This window comes from Bubalus bubalis, chromosome 4 (genome assembly GCF_019923935.1).
Source record: "Bubalus bubalis isolate 160015118507 breed Murrah chromosome 4, NDDB_SH_1, whole genome shotgun sequence".
Classification (NCBI taxonomy): Eukaryota; Metazoa; Chordata; class Mammalia; order Artiodactyla; family Bovidae; genus Bubalus; species Bubalus bubalis.
The window spans coordinates 48,542,860-48,569,080 of NC_059160.1; the positions used below are offsets into that span (position 1 = coordinate 48,542,860).

Here is a 26,221-nt window from a genome sequence, read left to right on the forward strand (position 1 = left end):
CCGCTCTTCTGAATAACGAGGGCTGTTTTACTTATGGTTCCTCACTGGGGCATTATGAGGAATAATGAGAAAATTTGCCTCCACTGGTGTGTAAGAGTTGCAAGCAGAACAGCAGAAATGAGGCCCAGTTGGCTAACGCACCTAAAGGAACGGAAATACTTTTTTTTTTTCCTTTCAGAAAAATAATGAACAAAATCTCCTAAAGATTGGTGTAAGGATTTTCCTTGTCACTGTCAATGAAATTCTTCAACTACCGAAATGTTAAAAACCCCCGAGATTTGGAGTAACAACTGACCTCAAATGCCATCCTTATCACATATTAGCTGTCCTACCTTCTACCTCCCAAACTTTTACTTCTCCAGGCTAAAAAAATATAATTCTTTTACTGGAATATGATTATCACTATATTTTTAGTAAAGAATCTAACCAGCTACTTGGATTAAAAAGGTAGAGAAGCAGAGTTGCAGAGCGGTTAACAGTGAAGGCTCTAGCAAGGATTTGAGTTTAAATTCTGATTCTACCACTCACAAGTGGAGTGTTTTTGGACCAGTTTCTTAATCTCTCTGAACCTTAATTGTTAAAATGGGAACAATATCAATAACCATATTATGAGGACATGCTGATTAGAAATGTTAATAGGTGTCAAGCACTTAGAGCAGTATCTGGCACCTAATTAAAAAAACTCAGTAAATGTCAGATATATGGAAAACATGCCAGACCAGATATAAAGTAGTCCAGGCCTTTGGAATAGGTACCCCCAGTCCCTTGTATGCAACCCACTCCAGTACTCTTGCCTGGAAAATCCCATGGACGGAGGAGCCTGGTGGGCTGCAGTCCATGGGGTCGTGAAGAGTCGGGCACGACTGAGCGACTTCACTTTCACTTTTCCCTTTCATGCATTGGAGAAGGAAATGGCAACCCACTCCAGTGTTCTTGCCTGGAGAATCCCAGGGACAGGGGAGCCTGGTAGGAGGCCGTCTATGGGGTCACACAGAGTCGAACACAACTGAAGCGACTTAGCAGCAGCAGCAGTAGTCCCTTGTATACTTTCTGGACAGAGGACTAAAGACAGAGAACTCTGTCTCCTCTGTATATCTGCTTATTATGAGACCATACCTTGTTTTTCATTTATTTATTTTTCTTAAGGCCATTTCTTGCTCAGATAGTGACTCATACTGTAATCATGATCGTAGGAGGAAACACACATCAAAGATAATTTACTCTACGTTACAATGATGCATAAGGGAATTCTATGGAAGAAAAGGACAGATGAAAGGGTGTCTTGGCAAACAAGCAAGAGACCAGGCTTTAAAGAGTGAGGAAGAAGACATGAAACAAGGCTATGCTCTTTCCTCCTAACATTTACAAATGCTGGCCCTCTGCTGATTCAGCCAGGTCACCCCCTTTCCTGTTGACATCAGGGCACAGAAAGACAATATGAATCACCAGAATAAGCTGATAATGGACCTGGAGGAATTTAAGATGAGAAGGAGAGTGAGACCCAGGAAGGAAGCTCCTAGTTAGAAGAGACAGGAGGTCTGAATGCCCTCCTGTGCATGGGAGGGTTACAGGAATCTGTCCTGGTGGCTGTTCACAGGACTGTCATCTGCAGGACAGATTAACCCCATCTGTGTTATTAGTGTGCCTATGTTCCTGGCCTCCAAAGTCTCTACTCACCTTTGAAAAATGTTTTTCAAAAGTTGTCTGATTCTATCACTCACAAACTGAGTGTCTTTGGACCAGTTTCTTAATCTCTCTGAGCCTGCATTTAGTCACCATTAAAATGGGAATAATATCAATAACCATCTTATGAGGATGTTATGGTGATTAAAAATGTTAGTAAGTGCTAATAAATGTTCATAATAAACAGCAATTAGTAGAGTTTTGGCATGCTAGTCCAGTTATCAGGGTTCTGTGATAAAATTCAGAATATGAAGAATATGAATGAAGAGACAGGCCTGGAGATCCAAAAAAAAAAAAAAAAAAAAAAGGAGAGAGAGAGAAAGGAAGTAAAAATAAAAGCTGCCAGGGTTGGGTGTTAAGAGTCTGAAGGATTTCATGAGGATGAGTTGAGGAGCACAAAAGGGATGAGAAAGAGGAGAAAGAAAGACTAAAAGGGATTTTAAAAAGTTGTTCTAGGGGATTCCCCTGGTGGTCCAATGAGTAAGAATATGCCTTGGAATGCAGGGGATGGGGGTTCGATCCCTATAAGATCCCACACGTCACAGGGCTACTGAGCCCATGTGCCACAACTGAAGAAGCTGTGTGCTGCAGCTAAGATCTGATGTAGCCAAAAATAAACACTCTTTTTAAAAGTAAAATTTAATTAAAAAAAAAGTTGTTCTAGGTTACAAGATAGGCTCCTTTTATTCGTTCTTGAGTCATGCATAGTTTAAAATTCCTTTTGATCATTAGTTTGCACTTTGTAAAATATGACTTTATTTAGAGACTGATTTAAGGTTCAGTAATCAAGGTTATGTATGTGTACTCTGAACTCTGAACTTCAGCCCCACTCAGTAAAGACATGGATTGGCACATACAAACCTCTTGACTCAATTAAAGGCAAATTCCTTTGCTATCCTAAGGAACTGTAGTGAAGTCCAATAAGAAAATGTCAGCAAAATCTATTTAAACTTTGGGAATAAAGTTTAAAGGGAATAAAACTAACCCCTCAGTCTTCTCTTGAGCAGAAATAGGAGGCACTTCCATCCTGCCCCTATTCCCTATGGGGAAGACGATCCAGTCGGGAGACGACCTGTTTAAACTGGATGAGCGCTGACATGATGTTCCCATCATCAGGGAAATTACCAACTCCAATGATAGGAAACGTATATCCCTTGAGACAGCTACAGGAAAAATTGATTTTCTCCCTTGCCCAGAAACGCCTGTGCTGAGGACTCACCAGGGGTGGGGTGCAGCTGCAATGGGGGCCAGCCCTGGGGGTTCATAGACCAGCATCTAACAGCCAGGACTGAACAACCTTAGCTGGTAGGGGCTTGGTCCAAGAACTGATGAGAAAGGATCTTGGGGCTATGCTCTGTGGGCTGTGGTGGGTGATGCTGGGCTGTGACTTAGAGTTGGGACAGAAAGAGTCAGAGCTGGCTTAATGAAAGGATGAGACTGTGCTAGGTTGAGAAATGGTCCATCACCCACTATACCTACCAATCTGAACTGTGAGATTGAGAATGAGATTAAGATATGAGAATCTCCAGGGAATATTTTTGAAAATAGGTGTTCCTGTACCTTACCTGTGGAGACCCTGATTCACAAGATCTCATGTGAGGCCTGGGCATAACTCTTTCATAAGATTCTTAGATGATTCTGGTGAAACTTATCTACAAGCTGGAATTTGAGAACTACCTGTTAAGGCAGTCACAACTGTTCTCTTTCCAATCAACCAATTAAGAAAATGATTCTAATTGCCACAAACTCCTGCTTCCAAGGTGGTTCAGTGGGTAAAGAATCCACCTGCAATGCAGGAGATGTGGGTTCTATTCCTGGGTTGGGAAGATCCCCTGGAAGAGGGCATGGCAACCCCCTTGAGTATTTTTGCCTGGAGAATCTCATGGACAAAGGAGTCTGGTGGCCTACAGTCCATAAGGTTGCAAAGAGTTGGACACGACAAATGACTAAGTATGCAGGCATGCCACAAACAAGTCAATCAGAGACTTTTCCCCTTTCATTTCCACAGGAAACTCTCTCCAGGACAAAATGAAGGAAAGTTTCACAGCCTCTCCTAAAAGAAAACATAGTCCTCTTTCTCTCTTTTTTTAAATTTAACATCAAACACCAAACAGCTTTAATGCGTACACAGCTTACATGAAAACATAAATGTACTTTGTCTCATAGGTGTCTTCAAGAGATCATGCAGGCTCAGGAATGCAGTGCTACAGCTAGGAGGGAGCCAAGAGTGTTGGGGGGAGTGTAGAGAGGTGGATATCAGAAACAAACCTCTCCCTCAATGTCAAGGTGAGATGCTCCCCTTAGGGTTCATGGGCTATGAAGGACCTGTATTGCTCCAGGGTCGATCAGAGGATCCAAGCAGGATCAAGAATTTGGGGTCACTCACTGCTCAGGGGCAGTGAGTCCAGGGACTTAGAGACCCCCAAGGGATAGGGATCAAGAATAGTCAGTGTAAGAAGTTTGAGACCTTGATCTTAGTAAGATAATCAAACTTGGGATCGTCTCTGATTGGCAAACAAGGTTTTCCAAATGTTAGCCCCTGGACATCAGAAGTAGTCAAGGAACTAGTTTAAAATACAGATTCCCAGGCCCCACACCATTTCTGATCCTTGCTACCTTCCGTCTTATTTATGCGAACCATTCTATCAGTCCATAATGCTGCTATGGACCTGCCAGTCTGTTCACTTCAGGAGAATAGGGTTTGCCTCTCTCTTCTTCAGCCTCAGGGTCTAATGTAAGACTGGAAACAACATCCTTTCATTCAAAAATGGAGTGAGTGCTGACTGCACACCAGGCTGAAGTAGGGACACAATGGTTAATAAACACATTCCCTATACCAGGTCTGATGGGACACACATCCCAGAGGTCAAGTGCTCACACAACATGTATAAACATTGCTTACCTTCTGAATACACTGCACACAGAAGCCAGGAAGATAATCCTGAAACACGAAACCCAGCCATGGTATTTCTCCAGTAGTTTCCTCTGGTTCCTCTTTCCAAACAGAGGTCTGCAGACTCCATGCAGACAGGTGTCTGGGAAAGAAGTTTTCATGGTCAAGTAACTTCAGAAAACTCTGAGATAAATTCAATAAAATAATTCAAGTTTCTTTAGCGGAGGAATTCTCAGAAAACATACGATACAAATAAGCCTGGCAAATCTCCGAAAGGGGAGGGAGTGATATTAAGCACTTTCTCATTCTTCTTTCCCTGCAGCTCTTTCTGGGTACATCTTAAAGGATTAGTTCTCAGGGAACCAATTTTGGGAAATTCTGGCTGACTGCATCATGCCCAAGCCCCATAGTATGCCTCCCCTGGGGCCCCCAGGATCTCCTGCCACAGCCTCTGCTCCCCACTTTCATTCTTGTACTTTAACAAAAACTGTAGCCCTTCCCACTTTCAAGCCTTTGCTCGTGCTGTTGGCCCTCCGCTCGCATTCTCCAAGCCCTTAACTTCTCCCAGGACATACAGAATTTGCCCGAAGACCATATGTGCCCTTGAAGCACCAGCTCAGCCACTAGCTGCCCCAGGAGCCTCTTCTGTCCAGGGTCTCTTGGCTTTGTCCGCATAGTGCTCTCCCTGTCTCGCACACAGCATTCCACATGTCTTGTTATCATGGCCCCCCTGGACCAAGAGCTATTGGAGGGGAGGAGTCTTTATAAGCCTTTGTTCCTCTCTGATCTCTGACACCAGAATTTCTCAGCCTCAGCACTATTAACATTTGGGGCTGGATAAGTTTTTGCTGCGGGAGGCTGTCCCAAGTACTGTGGGATGTTTAGCAGCATTCTTTGCCTCTGTCCACTATAGCACCAGCATCACCTCTCCCCGTCCTCCAAGGTGTGAAAGCCAAAGATGTCTCCTCTCATTGTTTGACATTCCTTGGGGAACAAATTCATCCCCCATTGAGAACCAGTGTCCTGTATTTTGCATAATGCCAGGTATTTATCAAACAAATATTTGCTGAACATGTATTACTTCAGACTCTGTGTCAGGCATAAGTAATACAATTATGAGCAATCACATGTCCCTGCCTTCAAGATGTTTATCTAGTTTCAGGGACTGAGAAGTAAAGAGATATTATTAAGAATGTAACAACAGTCATAATTCCATGAAAACTGAGACAGACTTGCCTATTTTGCTTATTTTTATATCTGCAGCTCACAGGACAGTGCCTGTTACATATTAAGTGCTCTCTAAATAATTTGTTGATATACTGTATTAATGAAAATGTATAGAGTACTTACTATGCATCAGAAATTGTTCTACACACTTTATATTAAATAACTTTAGCTCCTCGGAGGCTCTGTTATCGTGCTCATTCTACAGGTAAGCAAACTAAGTCACAGAAATTGTAGGTAACTTCTGAAGGAGATCAGCCCTGGGATTTCTTTGGAAGGAATGATGCTAAAGCTGGAACTCCAGTACTTTGGCCACCTCATGCGAAGAGTTGACTCATTGGAAAAGATTCTGATGCTGGGAGGGATTGGGGGCAGGAGGAGAAGGGGATGACAGAGGATGAGATGGCTGGATGGCATCACTGACTCGATGGACATGAGTCTGAGTGAACTCCAGGAGTTGATGATGGACAGGGAGGTCTGGCGTGCTGCGATTCATGGGGTCGCAAAGAGTCAGACACCACTGAGCGACTGAACTGAACTGAACTGACAGTGATCATTCAGTGAATACAAGGTGGAGCCAAGAACTGAACCCAAGCCACTCAGTCCAAGCTCTGGTGCCCCATGTATAGCCTTCATTGATTGAATCTTGCTTTGTGCTAGGCATGGCTTCCCTGGTAGCTCAGACTGTAAAGGATCTGTCTGCAATGTAGGAGACCCAGGTTTGATCCTTGGGTCAGGAAGATCCCCTGGAGAAGGGAATGGCAACCCACTCCAGTATTCTTGCCTGAAAAATCCCATGGACAGAGGAGCCTGGCAGGCTACAATCGATAGGGTCACAAAGAGTCAGACACGACTGAGCAACTGACATTTTCACTCTATTGTGCTTCTTTTATTCTCATCCTTATCAGCATTTTACATATGGGAAATGTATAAATTTGTAAACTGAAGCACAGAAAAGTTAAGTAATCTGCATTCTCCCAGAAGAGGTAAGTGTTTGAACTGATATTGTGCCCTTAACTACCATGCTATACTGCCTTGAATATGGAGGAGTAATAAAGGAACTCTAAGATGATTGAGGGACAGTGTCTAAATGCTTTCTGCACCTCTCACCAAGCAGAGGGCCTGATACAAGGGCTGTGCCCCAATCATGAGTTTGGAAATGATGGCAATGAAGTATAAGGATGGAACATTAGCCTGGTTTTCACATCTGACTTGTTCTCCTGACTCTGCCTCAGAGTTATTGTGTGACCCTTAAGACTTCACTCCCACCCAGCCTGGCCTCTCCAAATGAGAGATTCAGATTTCCCGAGTTCCCTCCAACTCTGATGCTGATTCCAGCAGCCACAGTCCTGAGTCAACCCAGAGAGTCCTCTTTCTATCTTGGAGGCCAACCAGGTAAAGCTCCTCCTCTGACTGCCCTGATTGGTTTGTTCATCTTCTGATGCTGGTGCTGTTTTGGTTGCCTGGCAACACAGTGATGGAGACTGCCAGTTCCCAGAGGAGCAATAAATGAATGAGCAGAGATATTCATGCTGGGAGCAGTGGCCATAGCCAGAGCAGAGCACTGTAGAATTTGTAATTCCACCTGTCCTGAATGTGCTTTTCCCATCATGCTTCGAGAGAAGTCTAATGGGGAATATTTGGTTGGGGAGGAGAGAGAAGAAGAATTTGCATTCCGGAAGTGACAAACTTCCCTATGCACAGTCCCTTACTCACAATCTTACCTGCCCACAGGAGGTGACCCTATCACAAAAATCGCAAGTGTGCATTTTAGTATCACTAGTACTCACTCCAGTGTTCTTGCCTGGAGAACCCCAGGGACAGGGGAGCCTGGTGGGCTGCCATCTCTGGGGTCGCACAGAGTCGGACACGACTGAAGCGACTTAGCAGCAGCAGCAGCAGTAAAAGGTCTCCTTCTCCTCTCTTTCATATACAAAACTCTACTGTTTCCTGCTTGTAAATGTACATCCCAGGTTATGAATAAAAGGACAGGTCATATAAACTGGCTCAGTCAATCCCCATGCTGTGCTCTGCTGTATTTTGTCACTATGATCACCCTGCAAAATAGGTAGAACTGAAGTCAGCAGACAGGGAAAACTTTAGAAAGGTTAAGAACAATGATTCTCAAACAATGTAGATGTGGGTTCAATTCCTGACTCTGCTACTTATAAAGTGTGCAACTTTGAATAACTTTCTTAGCTCCTTTGAGTCTCAGTTTCTCCATCTTTAAAATGGGGATATTAACACTAATCTCACGGTGTCACTGAAAAAAGTAAGATAAGGGAGGTTAAAGACAGCAGAGGCTGGTGTATAAATGCACAATTATTATTATTATTATTACTTTGGGTCATGCACATCATGTTAGTATACAGCTGAGATTTGAACCCAGATCTTATTAGTATCAAGGCAAATTTTTGCCATTACTTCATACCTCCTCTGAAAGGAAAAGCTATTAAGAAGGTATTCTTTGAACAAATATTTATGTGCCATTGTGCGATGGTGATGAAAATGATACCTAACTTCCATTCAGCATTTTATAGACCAAGTAGTGCTCTCACATGCACTCTCTCTCTTAATATGATGGTGGCGTCTCTGATGTCTGGTGGTATGTCTCTGATGAATGGTGGTAGTTTCGGGAAAAGCAATTGTCTGAAAGTTAAACTCTGTTCTTCTCCCAAGGGCTAGAAAGCCAGGAGAGGGAGCCCAATCCCCCAGAGTACCGAGACAACCAGAGGGGATGGAACTCTGCACCCAGGTCACGCAACTCATCTTTCTCTCTTCTGTTTGCTCTGACCAACATAAAGGACTCAAAGTCCAGCATGAAGAGACCACTGTATGGCCAGCTGGCTGGAGTCTGGGCTGAATCTGTTCTTTCTGATGACAAGGTAGAAATATCCAGCTAGGAGCCTCTTTCCTGCCTCCCCCAACACACACACACACACACACACACACACACACACACACTCTAAGATTTAAATCCAATCATCTACTTTCTGTTGTTACTTGCTTCTGCTTAGAACAGCTGAGCTGAATGGAATCACAGAAATCCTCCTCCTTCTCTCTCCCTCTCTCCCTCTCTCGCTCTCTGTCTCCTCCCTGCCCTTCTCTCTCGAGGTCTCTTTCTCCAAGCCCTGTCACACACCCCTCCTCCTCACATACACACAGTATGCAGTGGCCCCTGAGCCACCTCTGGAAACAGTAGGGCACTGAGAAGCACAGTTAGAAAACCATGAATCAGATCCAAACTTCTCCTCAAGCAACAAAGGAAAAACAGAGACTCAGAGAGGGAAAGTAACTCTCCCAAAGTCACACAGCTGGATAGCCTGACTCCCAGTAGAGGGCTCTTTCTTCTGTGTGCTTCAGTCATGTCAGACTCTGCGACACTACGGACTACACCCCACAGGCCCCTCTGCCCATGGGATTCTCCAGGCAAGAATACTGGAGTAGGTTTCCATCCCCTCCTCCAGGTTTGACCCACTAATCAAACCTGCGCCTCTTATAAATCTCCTGCACTGGCAGGCAGGTTCTTTACCATTAGCCATACCTGGGAAGTCCGTGCTTCCTTCTGCAAAGCACTAAATATGGAAACTTTCCCCAGGTTTCTGTTCCAAACCCTCCCATTTAAAAATATCTTATGGACTGAATGAATTTAAAAAAAAAAGAAAGGATTTGGGTCTTTAAATTATGTTTTGATTATATCAATAATAATGCAAACATATTGTTGTGCTGTTTAGTTACTAAGCTGTGTCTAATTCTTTGCAACACTATGGACTGTAGCCCTCCAGGCTCCTCTGTTCATGGGATTTCCCAGGCAAGAATACTGGAGCCGGTTGCTATTTCCTTCTCCAGGGGATATTTCCAACCCAGGGATCAAACCTGTATCTCCTGCTTGGCAGGTGGATTCTTTACCACTGAGCCATCTGCCCTTGTGTAATGCAAATATAGTCTTATACAGATTTGAATATTATGGACAAGGCTAAAAACTCCTTTGAAACCTACCCACACAACATATAATGAGGTGGTCTTCTTGCGAGTCTTAAAGATAGCCATTGGTAGCAACTTTTTTGTGCTCTTATAGTATACGTGTGTGTGTGTACCCATATATGTGTGTATATAGTGTGTGTAGATACAAAGCTAGTGCGTGTATCTTTACAAATAAAATAAAATAAGTAATTATAGATATATTATCTCTCTCTATATATAGACACTCATATACTGTAACATTTTATTTATTTACTAAGCACTTTCCCTTGATCATGATTAGCACATATTAGCTAATATGGATCTACTTCATTCTTCTTAGTACTCTATAACATTGCATATATATGGACAAGCTATTTTATGCTTAACATTACCCTGATGAACAGTTAGGGGGTTCATCACGCCTTGATGGACATCTTTGCACTGTACACGACTCCTTCTGCGCATGAGTGAGCCTGCCATTAGAAAAGTGTCCTAGAGGTGAAATAGCTAGATTGTGGAATATATGCATTTTTAATTTGGATGTGGCCTCAAATCCTTCTTATTGATGCACATGGGTCCCCTGAGGGGTATTCCTGCCAAATTACTCCTTCCATATCAAATAGGAAGTGAGATAAAATATTCTGACTAAATAATACCACATGCACAGAACAGATGGGTCTGGAAAATAGAGAATGCACAGAAGGGATAAGCTGATGTGTAAGGAAAAGGTGCCCTAATGGAAAGGCGCCCAAAGTCCCAGACTGAAGCATAGCCTGCCACAGAGTTCCCTCATGAATGGACTTCCTTTGGGCAGAAGCATTAAGTCTTCAGAAAGCTCTTGTGACAATATAAGTATCTTAAATTAGAAGGATGACACATGAAGCCATTAATAGGGGTTAACTGATCAGTTTGGGGACTTCCCAGGTGGTGCTAGTAGTAAAGAACCTGCCTGCCAATGGACATAAGAGATGTGGGTTCAATCCCTGGGTCAGGAAGATCCCCTGGAGAAGGAAATGGCAACCCACTCCAGTAGTCTTGCCTGGAAAATCCCATGGACAGAGGAGCCCAGCGGGCTACAGTCCATGGGGTCACAAAGTCAGACATGACTGAAGCAACTTAGAACAGCATTAGCAATTGATCAGCAATTGTTTACCCAACAAAGAGGTGTAACAACTTGAGCAAACAAGTTCACTTCCCTGAACAATAACTTCAGAGGGTTTTGTAAAGTCAAACAGAATAAAATATGTAAATACCTTTGAAAGGACAAATATTTTTCTATAGTTATGCAACTTAAAATGCATCTATTCTGTTCCTTTTTCTCTGAGCCAATACTTAAACCACATTATATGTAAATTTGTTTGTTTGCATATAGCACACTAGTTTGCACATTTGTTTCTGGGTTTCGCAATCCCAGGCTTGTTCTAACTCATGAAGCTAACGTTGATATAATGGTATTTCCCAGGAACTTTCATATTTAAATTTTATTTATTGATTGATTCCTTTTTTTTTTTTTTTCTTTTTTTCAGCTGTGCTGCACAGCTTGTAGGATCTTAGTTCCCATGTGAGATCTTAGTTTGCTGACCAGGGGCTGGACATGCCCTAACCCCTGCACTGGAAGCACAGAGTCTTAACCCCTGGACTGCCAGGAAAGCCCCAGCACTTTTGTGTTTAAGCTTCACAACAGCTCTGTAAAGCTATTTATATTATCCTATTTTATAGGTGAAGAAATCCACAAGGTGGAGAAGTGAAGAGGCTGGGCCAAGACCACACAGCCGTACAGGAAGATGTGGATCTGGGATTCAAACTCCAGCTCAGTGGTTCTCAACCTTGATGACACAATGATGTCATCCAAAAGACTGACAAAAATGCCAGCTGATACCCAGGCCCCATTCCTTGTCACCTGACATATTTGGGGAATCAGAGGCCCAAACACTAGAATATCCAGAGGTGATTCTAACATGCAACCAGTGATGAGAACCATGGCTTATGCATTTTCATTGCCTATCTCATTGGATGGAGGCTGGTGGTCTTTCTGCCTTGCTGCAGCTGCTCCTTAGTGAATTGTGGTGGCAGATGTATTAGAACATTACCTTGAAACTGACTTGATCAGCTAAAACCTTCAAGCGCCCTTAATTACAAAGGAACGCCCACTGACATCTGCCTCCCTTGAAGGGGGATTCCAAAGACTTGGAAACTTAGCTTCCTGGTTGCCATGACAATCTTCTGCAATGTCAGCAAAAAATGCTTTGCACTACACACAAGCAAGCATGAAATCCTTATCTCAAAATCTGCTCAAAGGCTTTAGTTTACAATCTGCTTCAGCTTCAGACCAGGCTACTTTACTTTTGAGCCTTTGCTTTGGGGTTGAAAACAAGAATTACAGATGTTGCTGCTGCTGCTGCTGCTAAGTCGCTTCAGTCGTGTCCGACTCTGTGCAACCCCATAGACGGTAGCCCACCAGGCTCCCCCGTCCCTGGGATTCTCCAGGCAAGAACACTGGAGTGGGTTGCCATTTCCTTCTCCAGTGCATGAAAGTGAGAAGTGAAAGTGAAGTCGCTCAGTCGTGTCTGACTCTTAGCGACCCCATGGACTGCAGCCCACCAGGCTCCTCCAATCCATGGGATTCTCCAGGCAAGAGTACTGGAGTGGGGTACCATTGCCTTCTCCGATTACAGATTTTAGGACATGTTAAACACTCCTCTCATTTTACTAAGGCTCATGGCTTCCCTGATGGTTCAGTGGGTAAAGAATCCACCTACCAAGCAGGAGAAGCAGGAGATGTGGGTTTGGTTCCTGAGTGGAGAAGATCCCCTGCAGGAGGGAATGGTGACCCACTCTCAGTATTCTTGCCTGAAAAGTCCCATGGACGGAGGAGCCTGGTGGGCTACAGCCCAAAGGGTCACAAAGAGTCAGACACAACTGAGCAACTAAGCACAGAGATGTAGTAAGTACAGCACAGAGATGAAATGAATTGCTTCGTGTGGAGGAGTAAATTAATATTTTCAGATTTTCTTTTATTCTATGCCCCACCTCCTTGTCTTTCTAAAACAATTTTTAAATAGAAAGAGGAGGGACTTCTGTGGTGGTTCAGTAGCTAAGACTCCATGCTTCCAACACAGGGGGCCTGGGTTCAATGCCTCATCAGGAAACTAGAGCCTGCATTCTGTAACTAGGAGATTCCACATGCCCGCAAGTAAAAGATCCCGTGTGCTGCAACTGAGACCTGGGCAGCCAGATAAATGAATAAAATAAATAAATATCTTTTAAAGAATCTAAAGAGGAAACAAATAAAATAACTATTATTAAGAAAAAAATCCAAAGAGGAAACAGGTGAAATTGAGAAGTTTTTCTACTTTTATGTCTTTTTTTGAAGTCAAATTGTTTTGGTTTTTAGTTAATTTATTTTTAACACCTGAAAAATACTTGATATACACCAGGCATTCTCTAAGAACTTTCTCTGTTTCAATAGCTTTTGTCCTTACCAGAACTCCAGAAGGTATTATTATTGTTTCTGTTGTTGTTACTATCCCCATTTCATATTTTATAGATAAGAACCTGAGGCTGTTAGCACATGAGTATTTGATAAGCAAATACACAGTGAAATGGTGACTACATTAACCCTTTCTGGATAGGCTCCAAAGCTGTTTCACCCCCACCCCCCACCCCACCCCCAGCTGATAAAACAGCATCTTACTCCTTACAGGCACATGTGTATTTGTGTCCCTTGATCAATCTTCAAACAGAGCAATTCATCTTTGACTAAGGATTTTAGGCACCATGACAGGTAGAGAGTGGGAAATATTAAAATAATTTTCTGTGACCTTAAACATCTATGTCTCCATGATGGGCTACTGAATCAACTCTGCCCTTGTTGACAAGTTTGAACAAGCCATAGCCAAACAGAATGGAAACGTTCCTGATTCAGGACCTGGATTCCAGTGATAGCAATGTCTCTCACTGGCTGTATTACATGACACCAAGCTATGTGTATGTTACAAGCACACAGCCTTTGTCATCAAGACAGAACTCTTGAGTTTGGAACAGAACTCTCAGTTCAGGACCTCCCTGGTGGTTTAGTGGTTAAGAGTCTGTACACTCCCAATACAGGAGGCATGGGTTTGATTCCTGGTCAAGGAACCAAGATCCCATATGCCCCAAGGCACCGCCAAAGACATTAAAAAAGACAGAACTGAGTTTGAGTTCTCACATCATTTATATGACCTTGCACAAGCCTCAGTTTCATCACTTGTGATATGGGGATAATATCTCCTTATCAGGGTTGATATATGGGTACATAAAGCTTTTAGCATAGTGCCTGGCACACAAAAAGTGTTCAATAAATGAGAGCTATTATTAATTTAATCTCTGAGCCATGAATACTATCTAATCTGCCTACCATACAGGAGCACATATAAAATGAGGGAATTTATGTGAAAGGACTTTGCAAACCAACATTTACATATGGGAAGGCTTATTTCTGCAGTTGTTTTTGTTATTATAAGGACTTGGTCATTTTTTAAGATCTATTAAGCAGAGCAGATCTGGGTTCTTAACAAATATCCTTTTTAACCACCACTACCACCACCATGGAGCCAGATTTCTTAATGAGTGATAGGAGAACAGTGTATGCCTATCAGTGTGTGTGCATCCAGACATGTCCAAATTGTGTCTTATAATACAATGTTTCTTTCCTTCCTGGATCCATCAGGATTCTTGTTAATAGCAAGAGAAACAATTTGAACTGCTAACACAAGAAGGGAATTTAGCAGAGATAGGAGATTCACAAAATAAATCTGGATGGAGGACACGGCTGGCATGAAGGAATAGGCTTGCAAAACTGACAGAAATCAAGGGAATTCTGGAGATTGGCCAACAAGATTCATGACCAAGGAGCAAGCACTGGTCTTCAAGGTATGGCTGCTGCCTCTACCATCACTCTATTCAGTCTCATGGTCAATCTCTAGCTCTCCATCTTTGTCACTTTCTGGAGAGACAAAGTCCCAGGAGTGAGCATCTAATTGGTCCAATTGAGATGACACCTCTGCCTGAAGAGTTTTGGGAGACTGAGAAGTGGAGAATCGTGGAAAGATCTGGCCCTGGGAATTACCAGGTCCCCACACAATGAAAAATTCCCTCCAAAGAAATGTGGAGACCTGAATACAAATGTCTTCTAGGAAAGCCACCTTTGTGCACCAGTCATTTTACTGATGGAGAAGGTTCAGAGAGGCTATTCAATGGCTGTGTGCCAGGTCTCCCAGCTCTCAACCTCATGTTCACTCTGCTACACAAGATCCAGTGATTTATAAAATTATAAGCTGTTTCCTCAGTTTTAAACCATATCTCAGGTGGGGACAGAAGGGACTAATGCTATGGGGAGCAATTATCTGCTTTTAGGCTCTTTTCATTACATAAGCTCAGCACATAAGAATAAATAATTCTAGAGTGTAGCTGACCTCCAATACATGACAGGAGAATCTCATTACTGCAAAACCGTTGGTGATATATAGAGAGAATTGGCTACAATATATTGAATTTTTAGTAGAAACCATTAAGCACTCCTGATCTAATTGCCTTTTTTTCTTATTCATAGCTCAATAAAAAATAATTTTCTATGCCACAATTTGCCTGGCTTCTCATCTAATCCTCTTACTCCCTGTTTCCTCTTTTCTTCTTTGTTTAAAACTGATACTTAGTAAGACCTTTTGAATTTACAGACCCAGACAAGAACATCTTTTCCATTATTGCTATGATATAACTCTAAATGTTAGAGTTGGGAGGGGTCTTGGAGGAGCACTATTCTGAGCTCCTCATTTTACAGGTGGGGAAACTGAGGCTTAGAAATGAAATGTCAGGTGGGTCAAGGCAGAGACTGGCCAAATGTCATCAAAGACTATGCTGTGCTTCCGAGTTGAGATTTCCTTGGTCCTCTTACGTCCAACTATTACCAACATCTGTGTCTGGTGTCCAGACAGAAACTATTCAGGAAGTTTCTTGAAAGGACCTGAGATATTATCTAATCCAGAAGTGGAAAGTAGTAGCCAAAGAAGCAAATCCTGTCCATACATAAGTTTGATTTTGCCCAACAGTAGTGACTAAATTAAAATTAATTGCCAAATTAATAAATCTGGAGATTTAACATAATCTGAATTCCTAGCCCTTTAATAAAAGTCAGATCATTTGGCAACTCAGGGTCCATGTTCCATATGGCAAAAATCAGCTGGTGTGGAATAATGATTGCTCACTTAGACAGGTGGGCACACCCAAGTGTGACACACCAACCACCCTTCTCTGTTTCATCCCCCCTGCCAGCTTCACTTGCTACGTTACTGCCTGTCCATGTTCATATCAGAGTGTACAATCCCTGAGCAAATCTTATTTCCCCTTAGTTACTAAAGTTGGGTCACTTCTTCTTATTGACTAAGGTCACTTAGTAGAGGTCACACAATAAGTGGAAGATGTTGGAAGAGAACCTTGCAAGGGCTCAGCCCTTGGCTCTCCTCTCTTCTCATACTGCACGCTCTCTCTTGGTGGTCTCATACAGCCCAGGTCAGGGCATCCTCCAATGCACATTTCCAGTCTCAGACCCTTACTTGTGCTCTAGACTTGTGTATCCAGTCACCCACCTTGGGCAGTGCCTTCATTTCCTCATCTGGAATACGAGGACAGTGAGAGTACTTTTCTACCGTATGGTTATCATGGGAATTATATAGACAATTGTTAACACATATGGAATAATTTGAAGAGAGCCCAGCACTGTTATAGGCTATCTAATAGGTTGCTCAAATGCCAACAATGGAGCCTTCCTTTATTTCCCTCTGCTTCCAACCTGTTCCTCCGTATTCTTCCCCACGTTGGCAATGGCACCATTACCCCGTGGGTAGTTCCAGATAAATATCCAGGAGTCATTTTTCATTCATTCGTTTTTCTCATCTCCTAAATCCAATCCATCATTAAGCCTTTCCATGATATTCTCAAAATATATTTCAGTCAGTTCACTCTCCCCATCTCTGTTGTAACCACCTTGGTCTAAGCCCCCATCATCTCTTGCCTTGATTTCTGTAACAACCTTCTGCTATTATGTACCAAATTATGTACTCCCCACCCCTGTCAGTCATATGTGGTGTTCCTGACCCACAGTGTGATGGTATTTGGCGATGAGGTGTTTCAGATTTTAGGTTTAGATGAGATGATGGGAGATTAGTGCCCTCAGAAGCAGAGACATCAGCATGCTTGGTCTCTCTTTCCCCACCATGTGAGGACTCAGGTAGAAGGCAACAGTCTACAAGCCAGGAAGAGAACTCTCACCAGAAACCCATCCTGAGAGCACCTTGATCTTGGACCTCTAGCTTCCAGAACTGAGAAAATAAATTCCTTTGTTTAAGCCACCCAGTCTACAGTATACTGTTACAACAGCACAAGCAGGGTAAGACTAAGACATCTCCTTGGTCTCCTGCTTCCATTCTTTCCCTTCGAAAATCCATTCTCCACACAAAAAGCCAGAGTGGTCTTTTAAAAGGGGTCATATGGCACCCCACTCCAGTCCTCTTGCCTGGAAAATCCCATGGACAGAGGAGCCTGGTGGGCTGCGGTCCATGGGGTCGCTAGGAGTCGGACACGACTGAGCGACTTCATTTTCATTTTTTGCTTTCATGCATTGGAGAAGGAAATGGCAACCCACTCTGGTGTTCTTGCCTGGAGAGTCCCGGAGAAGGCGGAGCCGGGTGGGCTGCTGTCTCTGGGGTCGCACAGAGTCGGACACGACTGAAGCGACTTAGCAGCAGCAGCAGTCCCACTCAAAACCCTTCTCTCGTTTATTTCCGTGCTTACAGCAAAGCTGGAGCCCCTAACCCTGCCTCACACTTCTGTGAGCTCTGGGTGACTTAACCCTCTCTCCCCTTGCTCACTGCACTGGGCCATCCTAGACTACACCTCCAGCCTCAGAACCAAGGTATATCTGCTGTTCCCTGTCAGCAATGCTGCCCCTCCAGCCCTGGAACGGCTTTTATCCTTCATCTCCTTGTTCAAAGTGGCCTTCAAGACCGTCCCTTTTATAGCGTCCTCGGCCCCCTTTCTTATTTAAATCACCCCACCGATAATGCTCACAACAATCTGGCATTACCTTTTTATTTGTTTATCTGCTTATAGCCTGCCTGCCCCGACCCCCACCTCGTGCAAAATCCGTGAGGGCGACAAACTTTGTGTGGTTCCCCCGATGCACGCCTGGCTCTAAGTGCCTAGCACAGGGCCTGAGACATCTGCTGTGGGATTTCTGGAGTCTCCCGAAGGCCAGGGAGGGTCAGGTGACTTTCTCAAAGCTGGTTTCCAGGGACTCTGCACTCTTCACACTCCCCGAGGGGCGTCTAGACGCTCTTGGGATGGAGAATTATTATCTTTCTCGGTTGCCTGAGCTTGGTGAGAGCTGAGTCTAGAAGCACCTCACCACTTGAAGTGGCCGAGAGCCGGGTAGCCGGGAGGCGCGAGGGGCGCGAGGGGCGCGAGGGGCGCGAGGGGCGCGAGGGGCGCGAGGGGCGCGAGGGGCGCGAGGGGCGCGAGGGGCGCGAGGGGCGCGAGGGGCGCGAGGGGCGCGAGGGGCGGGGCCTCCAGTGTGCGGAGCCTCCCGTGGGCGGGGCCTGGCTGCCCGAGCCAATGGGGCCCCGCGGCGAGGGGAGACGCTCGCGCGCCACGGGGTGCGGAGGCTGAGCTCCGGGACCCGAGTGGATCCGCAGGCGGGCGCCGCGGCCAAGGCACACCCCCGGGTCCGGGTTCCTGGCGGCTCGCAAGGTAAGCAGAACCCGCAGCGAAGTAAGACTTTGTGAGGTTTCTGGTAACAGGGGAGTGCCCGCCACCTCCCGCCTAGGCTGCTGGTGGCGTCCCGGCTCCAGGCTGCGTTCCCGGGCGCTTCGGCTCTGTGCCTGCGGGATGCGGGCGCGCGGAGGGGCCCGACAGTGGGCGGAGGAGCCGGCGCCCCAAGCTGCCTCCTCGAGTGCTGCTGCCAGCTCGCCGGGCCGACCCTGGGACGGACAGGTGTGCGTGCGGGGCATGCCTGAGGGGCCGGGGAGCCAGAGGGGCTTCGGATAGTGGCTTCGAAGAGAATCTCCACCCAGCGACGGGGCCCCGGGAAGAGCTTGCGGGGAACTGGCGACCGCAGAGGCCGGACGTCTGCTCTGCCTAGATCTGCAGACGCCTCCTGACCTGTTGCCCCCGGAGCCAGGGGTCAGATTCATCATGCCATTTCTTATTTCTAGGTCTCTTGGAGCTCAGAGAGAAAAAAAAAAACAACTCAGAGTGGTTCCTTGGCCAAGCTAGGACAGAGAAATTAGTGCTTTATGGAGCGCCTCGTGTATTTATTCTGCGTTTATCGGGTTCCTATTGTGTGCCAGACAATGTGCTAAACCCTACAGTCAGGAAGAAGGGTGTTGGAGGAGTCCCTGGGACTAAGAAGGAGAACAGGAGAAACAGTTATAATGCAGTGTTGTACAGGGGATGTTACGTGGAGAGGAGGACCATGAGCAAGCCAGGAAGGCTTTCAAGAGGAGGTGACTATTGAATGGGGACTAGAGGAGTAGGAGGGTTTGCCAGGGTGAAAGCTGTGTGGGCTGTGTGTGTGTGTGTGATGGGATAGCAGACTGGGGTGTGTGTGTGTGTATGTATGTGATTGGATACCAAGACTGGGGTAGGGGGTCTGTATGCGTGTGTATGTGTGTGTGTGATAGGATAGCAGGAATTCCAGAGATTTTCCTGTGCAAAGATGAAAAAGTCCAGTATCCTGACTTAGACCATCAGTTAATCCTATGTCATCTAATCAAATAGGACTGGGGCTTTTGTGGGGAGGAAATGAGCTGTCAACATGGCAGGAGCTAAAACATGCACAGACCTTAAAATGCAGCCTTAGACTCTATAGATTTTTGTCCTGTGTTCAAGGAGGGCAGTGGAAGAATTCTGGCAGCTGTATGGAAATGGATGGAGATTGGAGCAATAGAAAGCTGGTAAGTTGCAGTTAATATTTTGGATGTGGTTGTAAATATTCTGGCCCCTAAAGGCAGAAGTGTCTGCCCCGGAGCCCTGCTTCCTGGCTTCCAGGCATGGATCATTCAGGCATGGAGACGTTGCTCATGTGATGCTTTCCTCTGCAACCTACAGGTCATTTTCATATTGTTTCTGGAGGTTTTGACCTGGACCTTGTTGTCAGGGGTGCCCCCTGGAGGATGGTGAAGGGAACCTCTGCCAGTCGTTTCTGATCTGGTTTTCCCTCTATGGGCTCCTCTTTCTGTCTCATGGAGACACAGCCTCAGCTGTTAGAGGCTGTGGTGAAGAGAAAAGTCTTGACAGGGAGTCACACCAGAAGGTCACTTTAGCCATGTGCCTTGGGGACATTATTAACCTTTCTGAATCTCAGTTTTCTGATTTAAAAGGAAGTCATCATCCCCACCTGTCATAGGTTGGATTCTAAGGGAAGAGACTCAGAGGCTCAGAGAATTGGGTGTAAGCGGATTCTTGGGGGATGGTCTCACTCTCCAAGGGATGGATAGTGAGGGAATCAGGATGGGGGCAGAGGGAGAAGCTGGTCAATGATGGAAAGCAAGAGAGGCCTCAGGTGATCTGAGGCTGGGGACCAGGCCTTTGAAACCCCATGTTGATCAATTAGTTGGGGCAGACTGCCTCCAGGGAAGGGGGCATAACTTTGGGTGTCCCTTCAGCAGGATGGTTCCTGAAGAGGAGCTCAACTGTGAGCTGTGTGTAGCCAGCACTCCCAGAAACCAGCATGGGGAGTGAGAGGTGCCCTTTTCTTAGAGGGGGTTGCTGAGAGCTGTGCCTGGGCAGCTGCTTCCCAGGGTGGGCTTGGGAAGTGGCCGAGATACCAGAGAGAAGGTGCTTTGCGCTGTGCCCGGTGAAGAACAGAAGCATTCCTTTCTCTCACCTTTAAACTCTTGACTGCACTTGAAAATGGATTTTGGAGTTTGAATTGAGTCGATCAGCTTCCACAAGGAAAGAATCTTTCCTGATAATGACTACAATGGCTACTATCCAGTGTCTCTTATGCATATGCATTCTCATTTTACAGCCCATTGTTTTCTAAAACCCAACAGAGTAGGTGTCCTTCTGCTATAAAGTAATGACCACAGCAAAAAACACAGAACTTGTTTCAGTCTGTGGAATGATTTCATTGGTGAATTGATTAACTAATTGATCAGTAATTAATTCATCAATGTGCACTGAATACCTCCTAAATGGTTGGCACTGTCCTCGGTGCTAGGAATACAGTTTAGTCTATTAGGGGAGGCAGAGACTGACCTTAAATGCTTTGATTCCTTCAAAGCAAATACTGAAGAATGGACTGTCGCATTACATAGCCAGGGTGTGATGGAAAGTAATAGGCCATCTTCCCACTGGAGTCTCTCACCATTCAGTTTCAATATAACCTCCTCAGAGAGGCCTTTTGGATCATCCGGTATAAAGTAGATATCCTCCCTTTTATGCCTCCTTCACCACACTTGCTGATTCATTGTATTTACTTCCCTGTAATTGGTCCTCCTTGTACACTGAGGGCTCCAGGAGGTCATACCTCACTTTATCCCAGCACAGTGTTCAGCACATATTTCTTGAATGAGTGAAGTTAATGAAGGGTAGATCCACTTAGAGGAGTAGTATCACCAAGAAGTGATATTTACACTGAGATCTGAGGGATGAGGAAGGTCCAGCAATGCCAAGGTCAAGAGGCAGAGAGAACAACTTGTTCAAGGACCTTGAGGTGGAGGAATGGAATCCAGCATGACTGGAGAGCAGCCTGAGATGAGTTTGGAGAAATAGATGGGGCCATGGAAGGCCATGCTGAGCTTGGATTTTACTCAAGGTGCAGTGAAAACTCAGTGAAGGATCTTAATGACCTAGTAACAACCTGATGTTATATAATTGCTTGTAGTCTGTCATGCCTCTTGGAGACAAACTCCATAAAGAAAAGTGCCCAGTAAATATTGCTGAAGTGAATGGATGATGTGGTTTATGCAGCTCGCAGGCAAAAAAAGGACTAGAAAGAAGAATGGGGTCTTGGCACAAATTAGGAGTTTGGTGAGAGAGGTGTTGGTGTCCTGGCTGCAGGGTAGCAATGGTTTTGGAAAAGTAGAAGGAGCTGTATTGGGGGTGTTAAATGGATAAGACTTGCTGATACATTCGATGTCAGGATTATGGGAAAGGGAAGGATCAAGGGTGACCCCCCCCCCACCCGAGGTTTATGGCTCAAGATTGGATGCCAGCTGTCCATAAACAGGGGAATGGATAAACAAAAATGTGGTATGTACTTACAATGAAATCTTACTCAGCCATAAAAAGGAAGGATGTCCTGATACATGCTGGGCTTCCCAGATGGCACGGTGGTAAAGAATCTGCCTGCCAATACAGGAGATACAAGAGATTCTGGTTCCATCCCCCAGTCAGGAAGATCCCCTGGAGGAGGAAATGGCAACCCACTCCAGTATTCTTGACTGAAAAAGTCCACGGACAGAGGAGCCTGGAGGGCTACAGTCCATGAGGTCATAAAGAGTCAGACATGACTTAGTGATTGAGTATGCACTGATACTTGCTACCATGTGAATGAACCTTGGAAACATGTTAAGTTTAAGAAGTCAGACACAAAAAGTCACATATTATATGATTCCGCTTATATGAAATAGTCCAAGTAGCCTAATCCATAGAGGCAGAAGGCAGATTGGTGTTGGCCAGAGTTTTGTGTGGAGAGGGGAAGAAAGGTAGACAGGGCATGACTGCTAAGTGGTTTCCTTTTTGGATGGTGAAAATATTTTGGAACTGGATGGAAGTTGTGTTTGAACTATACTATGAATATACTAAATGCTACTGAAATGTATACTTTAAAATGGTTAGTTTTATGTTATATAAATTTCATCTCAATTACCAAAAAATAAAAGATCAATAGATAGGAGCACCAGTCAAAGAGTGGTGGTGAAGATCAGGGGGAGAAAATGTAAATGCTCTCTTGGAGATGTCCAAGACACCCACACAGAGACGGGGGGGATCTCCGGCTATTAAGAGGGGTGTCAGCACTTTGATGCCAGCTGATAATATGGATGAGATCGAGGGAGAAAGTGCAGAGGAGTGCATCCAAACTTGTATCATTCTTTAAGTTGATCCTCATAACTACCTACAAGGAAGTTCTTGTAGGTAGTTAGTTATGTAGTTCTTGTAGCTTCTGTTCTTATTTTCAGATGGGGAAACCAAGGCCCCCTGAGAATGGGCTTGCCCAAGGTCAGACAGTTTTGTACCTGTGGTTCCCCTGGCTTCCAGTCCTTTGCCTTTCCTGCGTCAGGGTGATGTTGTTTAGAATTTGAGTAAAGACCTTCCCTCCCTCCCTCTCTCCCTCTCTCTTTCCTTCTCTCCGCCCCTCCCTCCCTCCCCTCTTTCCACAGTCAAGACTGAGTGCTCACATGTGGCAGGTACTGTGCTGGGTCTATGTTGGTGAAGGTACAAATGGCTGTAATTAATCTTGTGGAATTTACCTGGTAAGCAAGCAGTGAGGCCACTGATGCAGAGGACATAGGAGCCTGGACCAGGGGCATCTCTCCCAGATTTGGAGGTAGGAGGAGGCTTCCCAGAGAAAGTGACAGCTAAGCAGAGATTTGTAGCAGAAGCAGAAGAACTGAGCCTAAGAAAGAGAAGGGTTCTCTGGAAGGTTCATGATCCCTGAACACCTGCTATGGGAATTCCCTTTCTCTTCACTCCCTAGTTCTTCATGCGTCATGCGTTACTGGCATTTTCCAGCTTATCCAGGAGGTCTGTTGTTTCTATAACCCTGGAGGCAATGAGTAGGCAAATAGCTTGATTTGATTTTGGAAGCTTCAAAAGAGGAGCAAGATAGGGTACAAACAGTCTGACTTTCAAAGCCGGGCTCTGTCTCTGAGCAAATGACTTAGTCTCTCTTTATACCTATGAAATGGAGCCAGTCACATCACTGCTCAGCGCAGGAAATAAGTGAGATGATATAGTAATGCATTGGGCATGTAACAAATGATCAGAAAAATCTCATCTCATTCCTTCAGAGAGGAAGCCTTTCTGAATAGGCCAGTGGTTTCCACACTCTGAACACTGTTTAAGATACAGAAATCCATGCAGGCTTCCCTGGCAGCTCAGATGGTAAAGAATCTGCCTGCAATGTGGGAGGCCAGGGTTTGGTCCCTGGGTCAGGAAGATCCCCTGGAGAAGGAAGTGGCAATCCACTCCAGTATTCTTGCCTGAGAAATCCCATGGACTATAACCCTCTAGACAGAGGAGACAGGTGGGCTTCAGTCCATGAGGTCGCAAGAGTCGGACCTGACTTAGCGACTAAACCATCATATACTTCTTCTCAAGAATCTGATTTGGATGATTTGGGATGGAACATAGCAATCTGTATGTTTAGAAAGCACCCCAGATCATCCTGGTAAAAGCATGGTCCAGGACCCATAGGCTTAGATCAAATGCTTGAGTCTTTGCTGTGATGTTCACTAAAGGGTTAAGCACCTAGAAGTAGATAATGCCTTCTAGGAATTATTAGCCAATGGCAGTGCTGACTGGTGATGTAATGTCTTTGGCTGGCACTCCATTGGTTAAGTTTATTGTTTCTCTTGCTTCAGCTGTGTGAGGAGCAAAGCTGGAGCCCAGGGGTTAATAATTCTGTGGCAGTACACAGAGCTATTTTTCTCCCAGTCCGCTTCTGCTGGTTGTGAGCGTGGAGCATGGCTCAGCTGGCTGTTGCCCTTCTTCCAGTAAATAGCTGCACCTTCCTCCCTGCCTCCTCCCAAGCAGAGCACATGTCTCCATAGTACTACGGAGGGGGAGGAGGGTGATCAGAAGTGTTTAGGGAAGAGAGAGCCCTTTCAAAGTTACACACGGCAATCTCTCCTTGCCCCTGGGCACGGGCACAGCTCCAGCTGCTCTGGCCTGCAGAGGTCCCACTGGATGAACTGCTAAATGGTCACCTGCTTCTGAGCATTGTTCAACCTGGCAGGATCCTCAGAACCAGGAGGTGAGCCCCCGGTTTTGGAAGGAAGAATGGGCCTGGAGGAGAAGAGCCTTGGGGGCAGTGGGAGGGAACAGCTCTAGAAGGCAGGTTGGCACAGGCTCCATGCAGAACTGCCCCCACATGTGGTATGAGCTGGGCCAGGACGGTCTCCCTCTCTGTGTTTATTTGCTCAAGAACACCAGGTGAGGCTTGGATTAGGGGGCCGCTTGGTGGGGAGTGTGCTGACAAGACACTGTTCACAAGCCTGCTCTTGGTGTAGCTTTCTTCCCAGTGCTTCTGGAAGAGAGATGCTTCTCTCTGTTAATCTGAGGCAGGAGGGGGCTCATCAGGTTAGCAGTGTCTCCCCAGAACCAGCTGTCACCCATGCCCCTCCTTGTCTTATTGGGGCTCCCTCTTCGGTGCTCAGTTGAGTGCCCTTGGTGGACTCTGGGCTGAGGTTTCCAGGAGTACCTAAATGGTCTCAGGGATTTTTGATTGTGTCTTTCAGGGGGACCTTTGGATCGCTGGCCCTTGGGTGTGCCTTTGTGGACTGGGTCATGTTCTTAATGTCCCATGCTGGAGCTCTCCGGGAGCAGGGGGATTCTCTTTGTATTACGACAGCACACTTGGGGGATTGTGCCGTTTGTGTTTCAGAGGGCGTGCGTTATTGCCTGGACTTGAGACTTCTCACCTTGCTCAGATGGGAGCCTAGTGCAGCATGTCTCCCTCAAGGTGTACAAAGTGAAAAAAGTCAAAACGGGGAGGGGAAAGGGGCGAAGGGCTGCTAGCAAGAAACTCTGCCCTTCATCTCACAGGGAATTCAGGGAAACTTTGCATTTCATAGACAGACTGTGACTCTACATCTCTTCTGCAGCCCTCGCCAAAATTTGTAAATAAAAAATACCGTTGCTTTTAGAATTTGGTTTTATTTGGAGTGTCCCTATTTTCTTTAAGGAGAGCAGAGCCTGCAGAGGTTTCTGTCTGTGTCTTGTGTGACCCTTGGCGTCTACCACCCCGTGTTTTGGGCCAGGCTTTACTGCTGAAGAGCACGTAGGTCCTTGGGCAAGTCCTTGCACCTCTCTGAGTCTGAGTTTCTTCATGTGTCAGCCACAGAGGTGGGAGGGAGTTGAACTAATTGACTTTTAGAGGCCTTCCTCTCTGGCTGGCTGTGCTCTGGATCATGAAAAGCCTCAGGATCTGAGTCTGTTGATTAAGTGGATGACTGCTGAGGTGAAGGATGTTTGCACAAAGGGAAACGTAGCATGTGTCCTCTGGGTGCAGGGGGCTTTACACACATTTTAACGCATCACCCTCCCAGTGGGCCTGGGAGGAGGTAGAATAAGCAATCTAAAGATGTGAAAATCTAGGCTGAAGGAGTTCAGTGATTTACCCAAGATCATCACTCAGTAAATGTTGACACTGGTATTTGAACCTATGCTGGGGTGGTGGTTCATGGTAGAGTAACAAAA

At 45.4% G+C, this 26,221-nt stretch overlaps 1 protein-coding gene across 2 annotated transcripts in view; it reads left to right on the forward strand.

Moving 5' to 3' along the window:
* The first annotated feature begins 18,418 nt into the window (after positions 1-18,418).
* SYN3 (synapsin III) overlaps positions 18,419-26,221 on the forward strand; it is a 484,704-nt gene continuing 476,901 nt past the window's right edge. Inside the window, exon 1 of one of the 2 annotated variants that reach the window (XM_025283567.3) lies at positions 18,419-18,544. The gene's annotated coding sequence lies outside the window, so the exon portion shown is untranslated. Of the gene's footprint in view, positions 18,545-24,483; positions 24,777-26,221 lie in introns of those variants that run through there. The other variant, XM_025283568.3, reaches the window with a different exon arrangement.